Source organism: Oncorhynchus keta, chromosome 12, assembly GCF_023373465.1.
Source record: "Oncorhynchus keta strain PuntledgeMale-10-30-2019 chromosome 12, Oket_V2, whole genome shotgun sequence".
In the NCBI taxonomy this organism is placed as follows: domain Eukaryota; kingdom Metazoa; phylum Chordata; class Actinopteri; order Salmoniformes; family Salmonidae; genus Oncorhynchus; species Oncorhynchus keta.
The window spans coordinates 40,294,872-40,304,570 of record NC_068432.1 but is presented as its reverse complement, the minus strand read 5'-3'; the positions used below and the strand labels follow the sequence as shown (position 1 = coordinate 40,304,570).

Here is a 9,699-nt window from a genome sequence, read left to right as displayed (position 1 = left end):
AGTGAGATTTACCTGCTGGAGCACGTGCTACTGGTGGGTGCTGTTATCGTGACCAGTGAGATATACCTGCTGGAGCGCGTGCTACGGGTGGGTGTTGTTATCGTGACCAGTGAGATATACCTGCTGGAGCACATGCTACTGGTGGGTGTTGTTATCGTGACAAGTGAGATATACCTGCTGGAGCGCGTGCTATGGGTGGGTGTTGTTATCGTGACCAGTGAGATATACCTGCTGGAGCACGTGCTACGGGTGGGTGTTGTTATCGTGACCAGTGAGATATACCTGCTGGAGCACGTGCTACTAGTGGGTGTTGTTATGGTGACCAGTGAGATATACCTGCTGGAGCACGTGCTACTGGTGGGTGTTGTTAATGTGACCAGTGAGATATACCTGCTGGAGCACGTGTTACGGGTGGGTGTTGTTATCGTGACCAGTGAGATATACCTGCTGGAGCGCGTGCTACGGGTGGGTGTTGTTATCGTGACCAGTGAGATATACCTGCTGGAGCACGTGCTACTAGTAGGTGGGTGTTGTTATCGTGACCAGTGAGATATACCTGCTGGAGCACGTGCTACTGGTGGGTGTTGTTATCATGACCAGTGAGATATACCTGCTGGAGCACGTGCTACGGGTGGGTGTTGTTATCGTGACCAGTGAGATATACCTGCTGGAGCGCGTGCTACACGGTGGGTGTTGTTATCGTGACCAGTGAGATATACCTGCTGGAGCACGTGCTACTGGTGGGTGTTGTTATCGTGACCAGTGAGATATACCTGCTGGAGCACGTGCTACTAGTAGGTGGGTGTTGTTATCATGACCAGTGAGATATACCTGCTGGAGCACATGCTACTGGTGGGTGTTGTTATCGTGACAAGTGAGATATACCTGCTGGAGCGCGTGCTATGGGTGGGTGTTGTTATCGTGACCAGTGAGATATACCTGCTGGAGCACGTGCTACGGGTGGGTGTTGTTATCGTGACCAGTGAGATATACCTGCTGGAGCACGTGCTACTAGTGGGTGTTGTTATGGTGACCAGTGAGATATACCTGCTGGAGCGCGTGCTACGGTTGGGTGTTTGTTATCGTGACCAGTGAGATATACCTGCTGGAGCTCGTGCTACTGGTGGGTGTTGTTATCGTGACCAGTGAGATATACCTGCTGGAGCACGTGCTACTAGTAGGTGGGTGTTGTTATCGTGACCAGTGAGATATACCTGCTGGAGCGCGTGCTACGGGTGGGTGTTGTTATCGTGACCAGTGAGATATACCTGCTGGAGCACGTGCTACTGGTGGGTGTTGTTAATGTGACCAGTGAGATATACCTGCTGGAGCACGTGTTACGGGTGGGTGTTGTTATCGTGACCAGTGAGATATACCTGCTGGAGCGCGTGCTACGGGTGGGTGTTGTTATCGTGACCAGTGAGATATACCTGCTGGAGCACGTGCTACTAGTAGGTGGGTGTTGTTATTGTGACCAGTGAGATATACCTGCTGGAGCACGTGCTACTGGTGGGTGTTGTTATCATGACCAGTGAGATATACCTGCTGGAGCACGTGCTACGGGTGGGTGTTGTTATCGTGACCAGTGAGATATACCTGCTGGAGCACGTGCTACTAGTAGGTGGGTGTTGTTATCGTGACCAGTGAGATATACCTGCTGGAGCGCGTGCTACGGGTGGGTGTTGTTATGGTGACCAGTGAGATATACCTGCTGGAGCGCGTGCTACGGTTGGGTGTTTGTTATCGTGACCAGTGAGATATACCTGCTGGAGCTCGTGCTACTGGTGGGTGTCGTTATCGTGACCAGTGAGATATACCTGCTGGAGCGCGTGCTACGGGTGGGTGTTGTTATCGTGACCAGTGAGATATACCTGCTGGAGCACGTGCTACTGGTGGGTGCTGTTAATGTGACCAGTGAGATATACCTGCTGGAGCACGTGTTACGGGTGGGTGTTGTTATCGTGACCAGTGAGATATACCTGCTGGAGCACGTGCTACGGGTGGGTGCTGTTATCGTGACCAGTGAGCTATACCTGCTGGAGCGCGTGCTACTAGTGGGTGTTGTTATGGTGACCAGTGAGATATACCTGCTGGAGCGCGTGCTACGGTTGGGTGTTTGTTATCGTGACCAGTGAGATATACCTGCTGGAGCTCGTGCTACTGGTGGGTGTTGTTATCGTGACCAGTGAGATATACCTGCTGGAGCACGTGCTACTGGTGGGTGTTGTTATCGTGACCAGTGAGATATACCTGCTGGAGCACGTGCTACTAGTAGGTGGGTGTTGTTATCGTGACCAGTGAGATATACCTGCTGGAGCGCGTGCTACGGGTGGGTGTTGTTATCGTGACCAGTGAGATATACCTGCTGGAGCACGTGCTACTGGTGGGTGTTGTTATCGTGACCAGTGAGATATACCTGCTGGAGCACGTGTTACGGGTGGGTGTTGTTATCGTGACCAGTGAGATATACCTGCTGGAGCACGTGCTACTGGTGGGTGTTGTTATCGTGACCAGTGAGATATACCTGCTGGAGCACGTGCTACTAGTAGGTGGGTGTTGTTATCGTGACCAGTGAGATATACCTGCTGGAGCGCGTGCTACGGGTGGGTGTTGTTATCGTGACCAGTGAGATATACCTGCTGGAGCGCGTGCTATGGGTGGGTGTTGTTATCGTGACCAGTGAGATATACCTGCTGGAGCACGTGCTACTGGTGGGTGTTGTTATCGTGACCAGTGAGATATACCTGCTGGAGCGCGTGCTACTGGTGGGTGTTGTTATCGTGACCTGTGAGATATACCTGCTGGAGCACGTGCTACGGGTGGGTGTTGTTATCGTGACCAGTGAGATAGACCTGCTGGAGCGCGTGCTACTGGTGGGTGTTGTTATCGTGACCAGTGAGATATACCTGCTGGAGCGCGTGCTGTTATGGTGACCAGTGAGATATACCTGCTGGAGCGCGTGCTACGGGTGGGTGTTGTTATCGTGACCAGTGAGATATACCTGCTGGAGCACATGCTACGGGTGGGTGCTGTTATCGTGACCAGTGAGATATACCTGCTGGAGCGCGTGCTACGGGTGGGTGTTGTTATCGTGACCAGTGAGATATACCTGCTGGAGCACGTGCTACTGGTGGGTGTTGTTATCGTGACCAGTGAGATACACCTGCTGGAGCACGTGCTACGGGTGGGTGTTGTTATCGTGACCAGTGAGATATACCTGCTGGAGCACGTGCTACTAGTGGGTGTTGTTATGGTGACCAGTGAGATATACCTGCTGGAGCGCGTGCTACGGTTGGGTGTTTGTTATCGTGACCAGTGAGATATACCTGCTGGAGCTCGTGCTACTGGTGGGTGTTGTTATCGTGACCAGTGAGATATACCTGCTGGAGCACGTGCTACTGGTGGGTGTTGTTATCGTGACCAGTGAGATATACCTGCTGGAGCACGTGCTACTAGTAGGTGGGTGTTGTTATCGTGACCAGTGAGATATACCTGCTGGAGCGCGTGCTACGGGTGGGTGTTGTTATCGTGACCAGTGAGATATACCTGCTGGAGCACGTGCGACTGGTGGGTGTTGTTAATGTGACCAGTGAGATATACCTGCTGGAGCACGTGTTACGGGTGGGTGTTGTTATCGTGACCAGTGAGATATACCTGCTGGAGCGCGTGCTACGGGTGGGTGTTGTTATCGTGACCAGTGAGATATACCTGCTGGAGCACGTGCTACTAGTAGGTGGGTGTTGTTATTGTGACCAGTGAGATATACCTGCTGGAGCACGTGCTACTGGTGGGTGTTGTTATCATGACCAGTGAGATATACCTGCTGGAGCACGTGCTACGGGTGGGTGGGTGTTGTTATCGTGACCAGTGAGATATACCTGCTGGAGCACGTGCTACTGGTGGGTGTTGTTATCGTGACCAGTGAGATATACCTGCTGGAGCACGTGCTACTAGTAGGTGGATGTTGTTATCGTGACCAGTGAGATATACCTGCTGGAGCGCGTGCTACGGGTGGGTGTTGTTATCGTGACCAGTGAGATATACCTGCTGGAGCACGTGCTACTAGTGGGTGTTGTTATGGTGACCAGTGAGATATACCTGCTGGAGCGCGTGCTACGGTTGGGTGTTTGTTATCGTGACCAGTGAGATATACCTGCTGGAGCTCGTGCTACTGGTGGGTGTTGTTATCGTGACCAGTGAGATATACCTGCTGGAGCGCGTGCTACGGGTGGGTGTTGTTATCGTGACCAGTGAGATATACCTGCTGGAGCACGTGCTACTGGTGGGTGCTGTTAATGTGACCAGTGAGATATACCTGCTGGAGCACGTGTTACGGGTGGGTGTTGTTATCGTGACCAGTGAGATATACCTGCTGGAGCACGTGCTACGGGTGGGTGCTGTTATCGTGACCAGTGAGCTATACCTGCTGGAGCGCGTGCTACGGGTGGGTGTTGTTATCGTGACCAGTGAGATATACCTGCTGGAGCACGTGCTACTAGTGGGTGTTGTTATGGTGACCAGTGAGATATACCTGCTGGAGCGCGTGCTACGTTTGGGTGTTTGTTATCGTGACCAGTGAGATATACCTGCTGGAGCTCGTGCTACTGGTGGGTGTTGTTATCGTGACCAGTGAGATATACCTGCTGGAGCACGTGCTACTGGTGGGTGTTGTTATCGTGACCAGTGAGATATACCTGCTGGAGCACGTGCTACTAGTAGGTGGGTGTTGTTATCGTGACCAGTGAGATATACCTGCTGGAGCGCGTGCTACGGTTGGGTGTTGTTATCGTGACCAGTGAGATATACCTGCTGGAGCACGTGCTACTGGTGGGTGTTGTTATCGTGACCAGTGAGATATACCTGCTGGAGCACGTGTTACGGGTGGGTGTTGTTATCGTGACCAGTGAGATATACCTGCTGGAGCACGTGCTACTAGTAGGTGGGTGTTGTTATTGTGACCAGTGAGATATACCTGCTGGAGCACGTGCTACTGGTGGGTGTTGTTATCATGACCAGTGAGATATACCTGCTGGAGCACGTGCTACGGGTGGGTGGGTGTTGTTATCGTGACCAGTGAGATATACCTGCTGAATCACGTGCTACTGGTGGGTGTTGTTATCGTGACCAGTGAGATATACCTGCTGGAGCACGTGCTACTAGTAGGTGGGTGTTGTTATCGTGACCAGTGAGATATACCTGCTGGAGCGCGTGCTACGGGTGGGTGTTGTTATCGTGACCAGTGAGATATACCTGCTGGAGCACGTGCTACTAGTAGGTGGGTGTTGTTATGGTGACCAGTGAGATATACCTGCTGGAGCGCGTGCTACGGTTGGGTGTTTGTTATCGTGACCAGTGAGATATACCTGCTGGAGCTCGTGCTACTGGTGGGTGTTGTTATCGTGACCAGTGAGATATACCTGCTGGAGCGCGTGCTACGGGTGGGTGTTGTTATCGTGACCAGTGAGATATACCTGCTGGAGCACGTGCTACTGGTGGGTGCTGTTAATGTGACCAGTGAGATATACCTGCTGGAGCACGTGTTACGGGTGGGTGTTGTTATCGTGACCAGTGAGATATACCTGCTGGAGCACGTGCTACGGGTGGGTGCTGTTATCGTGACCAGTGAGCTATACCTGCTGGAGCGCGTGCTACGGGTGGGTGTTGTTATCGTGACCAGTGAGATATACCTGCTGGAGCACGTGCTACTAGTGGGTGTTGTTATGGTGACCAGTGAGATATACCTGCTGGAGCGCGTGCTACGTTTGGGTGTTTGTTATCGTGACCAGTGAGATATACCTGCTGGAGCTCGTGCTACTGGTGGGTGTTGTTATCGTGACCAGTGAGATATACCTGCTGGAGCACGTGCTACTGGTGGGTGTTGTTATCGTGACCAGTGAGATATACCTGCTGGAGCACGTGCTACTAGTAGGTGGGTGTTGTTATCGTGACCAGTGAGATATACCTGCTGGAGCGCGTGCTACGGTTGGGTGTTGTTATCGTGACCAGTGAGATATACCTGCTGGAGCACGTGCTACTGGTGGGTGTTGTTATCGTGACCAGTGAGATATACCTGCTGGAGCACGTGTTACGGGTGGGTGTTGTTATCGTGACCAGTGAGATATACCTGCTGGAGCACGTGCTACTGGTGGGTGTTGTTATCGTGACCAGTGAGATATACCTGCTGGAGCACGTGCTACTAGTAGGTGGGTGTTGTTATCGTGACCAGTGAGATATACCTGCTGGAGCGCGTGCTACGGGTGGGTGTTGTTATCGTGACCAGTGAGATATACCTGCTGGAGCGCGTGCTATGGGTGGGTGTTGTTATCGTGACCAGTGAGATATACCTGCTGGAGCACGTGTTACGGGTGGGTGTTGTTATCGTGACCAGTGAGATATACCTGCTGGAGCACGTGCTACTGGTGGGTGTTGTTATCGTGACCAGTGAGATATACCTGCTGGAGCACGTGCTACTAGTAGGTGGGTGTTGTTATCGTGACCAGTGAGATATACCTGCTGGAGCGCGTGCTATGGGTGGGTGTTGTTAATGTGACCAGTGAGATATACCTGCTGGAGCACGTGTTACGGGTGGGTGTTGTTATCGTGACCAGTGAGATATACCTGCTGGAGCGCGTGCTACGGGTGGGTGTTGTTATCGTGACCAGTGAGATATACCTGCTGGAGCACGTGCTACTAGTGGGTGTTGTTATGGTGACCAGTGAGATATACCTGCTGGAGCGCGTGCTACGGGTGGGTGTTTGTTATCGTGACCAGTGAGATATACCTGCTGGAGCACGTGCTACTGGTGGGTGTTGTTATCGTGACCAGTGAGATATACCTGCTGGAGCGCCTGCTACGGGTGGGTGTTGTTATCGTGACCAGTGAGATATACCTGCTGGAGCACGTGCTACTGGTGGGTGTTGTTATCGTGACCAGTGAGATATACCTGCTGGAGCACGTGCTACGGGTGGGTGTTGTTATCGTGACCAGTGAGATATACCTGCTGGAGCACGTGCTACTGGTGGGTGTTGTTATCGTGACCAGTGAGATATACCTGCTGGAGCGCGTGCTACGGGTGGGTGTTGTTATCGTGACCAGTGAGATATACCTGCTGGAGCACGTGCTACGGGTGGGTGTTGTTATCGTGACCAGTGAGATATACCTGCTGGAGCACGTGCTACTGGTGGGTGTTGTTATCGTGACCAGTGAGATATACCTGCTGGAGCGCGTGCTACGGGTGGGTGTTGTTATCGTGACCAGTGAGATATACCTGCTGGAGCACGTGCTACTGGTGGGTGTTGTTAATGTGACCAGTGAGATATACCTGCTGGAGCACGTGTTACGGGTGGGTGTTGTTATCGTGACCAGTGAGATATACCTGCTGGAGCGCGTGCTACGGGTGGGTGTTGTTATCGTGACCAGTGAGATATACCTGCTGGAGCACGTGCTACTGGTGGGTGTTGTTATCGTGACCAGTGAGATATACCTGCTGGAGCACGTGCTACGGGTGGGTGTTGTTATCGTGACCAGTGAGATATACCTGCTGGAGCACGTGCTACTGGTGGGTGTTTTTATCGTGACCAGTGAGATATACCTGCTGGAGCACGTGCTACTAGTAGGTGGGTGTTGTTATCGTGACCAGTGAGATATACCTGCTGGAGCGTGTGCTACGGGTGGGTGTTGTTATCGTGACCAGTGAGATATACCTGCTGGAGCACGTGCTACTGGTGGGTGCTGTTAATGTGACCAGTGAGATATACCTGCTGGAGCACGTGCTACTAGTAGGTGGGTGTTGTTATCGTGACCAGTGAGATATACCTGCTGGAGCACGTGCTACTGGTGGGTGTTGTTAATGTGACCAGTGAGATATACCTGCTGGAGCACGTGTTACGGGTGGGTGTTGTTATCGTGACCAGTGAGATATACCTGCTGGAGCGCGTGCTACGGGTGGGTGTTGTTATCGTGACCAGTGAGATATACCTGCTGGAGCACGTGCTACTGGTGGGTGTTGTTATCGTGACCAGTGAGATATACCTGCTGGAGCACGTGCTACGGGTGGGTGTTGTTATCATGACCAGTGAGATATACCTGCTGGAGCACGTGCTACTGGTGGGTGTTTTTATCGTGACCAGTGAGATATACCTGCTGGAGCACGTGCTACTAGTAGGTGGGTGTTGTTATCGTGACCAGTGAGATATACCTGCTGGAGCGCGTGCTACGGGTGGGTGTTGTTATCGTGACCAGTGAGATATACCTGCTGGAGCACGTGCTACTGGTGGGTGCTGTTAATGTGACCAGTGAGATATACCTGCTGGAGCACGTGCTACTAGTAGGTGGGTGTTGTTATCGTGACCAGTGAGATATACCTGCTGGAGCACGTGCTACGGGTGGGTGTTGTTATCGTGACCAGTGAGATATACCTGCTGGAGCACGTGCTACTGGTGGGTGTTTTTATCGTGACCAGTGAGATATACCTGCTGGAGCACGTGCTACGGGTGGGTGTTGTTATCGTGACCAGTGAGATATACCTGCTGGAGCACGTGCTACTGGTGGGTGCTGTTAATGTGACCAGTGAGATATACCTGCTGGAGCACGTGCTACTAGTAGGTGGGTGTTGTTATCGTGACCAGTGAGATATACCTGCTGGAGCACGTGCTACTGGTGGGTGTTGTTATCGTGACCAGTGAGATATACCTGCTGGAGCACGTGCTACTAGTAGGTGGGTGTTGTTATCGTGACCAGTGAGATATACCTGCTGGAGCGCGTGCTACGGGTGGGTGTTGTTATCGTGACCAGTGAGATATACCTGCTGGAGCACGTGCTACTGGTGGGTGTTGTTATCGTGACCAGTGAGATATACCTGCTGGAGCACGTGCTACGGGTGGGTGTTGTTATCGTGACCAGTGAGATATACCTGCTGGAGCACGTGCTACTGGTGGGTGTTGTTATCGTGACCAGTGAGACATACCTGCTGAAGCACGTGCTACTGGTGGGTGTTGTTATCGTGACCAGTGAGATATACCTGCTGGAGCACGTGCTACTGGTGGGTGTTGTTATCGTGACCAGTGAGATATACCTGCTGGAGCACGTGCTACGGGTGGGTGTTGTTATCGTGACCAGTGAGATATACCTGCTGGAGCACGTGCTACTGGTGGGTGTTGTTATCGTGACCAGTGAGATATACCTGCTGGAGCGCGTGCTACGGGTGGGTGTTGTTATCGTGACCAGTGAGATATACCTGCTGGAGCACGTGCTACTGGTGGGTGTTGTTAATGTGACCAGTGAGATATACCTGCTGGAGCACGTGTTACGGGTGGGTGTTGTTATCGTGACCAGTGAGATATACCTGCTGGAGCGCGTGCTACGGGTGGGTGTTGTTATCGTGACCAGTGAGATATACCTGCTGGAGCACGTGCTACTGGTGGGTGTTGTTATCGTGACCAGTGAGATATACCTGCTGGAGCACGTGCTACGGGTGGGTGTTGTTATCGTGACCAGTGAGATATACCTGCTGGAGCACGTGCTACTGGTGGGTGTTTTTATCGTGACCAGTGAGATATACCTGCTGGAGCACGTGCTACTAGTAGGTGGGTGTTGTTATCGTGACCAGTGAGATATACCTGCTGGAGCGCGTGCTACGGGTGGGTGTTGTTATCGTGACCAGTGAGATATACCTGCTGGAGCACGTGCTACTGGTGGGTG

General features: G+C 52.4%; 1 long non-coding RNA gene across 1 annotated transcript; it reads right to left on the bottom strand.

Moving 5' to 3' along the window:
- Positions 1 to 213: 213 nt before the first annotated feature.
- LOC127906370 (uncharacterized) lies at positions 214 to 6,062 on the bottom strand. The gene is made up of 4 exons (XR_008061064.1): positions 5,851 to 6,062; positions 4,861 to 5,084; positions 1,709 to 2,690; positions 214 to 336 (listed from the first exon to the last, which is right to left on the bottom strand). It is a non-coding gene; the product is annotated as an uncharacterized LOC127906370 (long non-coding RNA).
- Between the last annotated feature and the right edge of the window lie 3,637 nt (positions 6,063 to 9,699).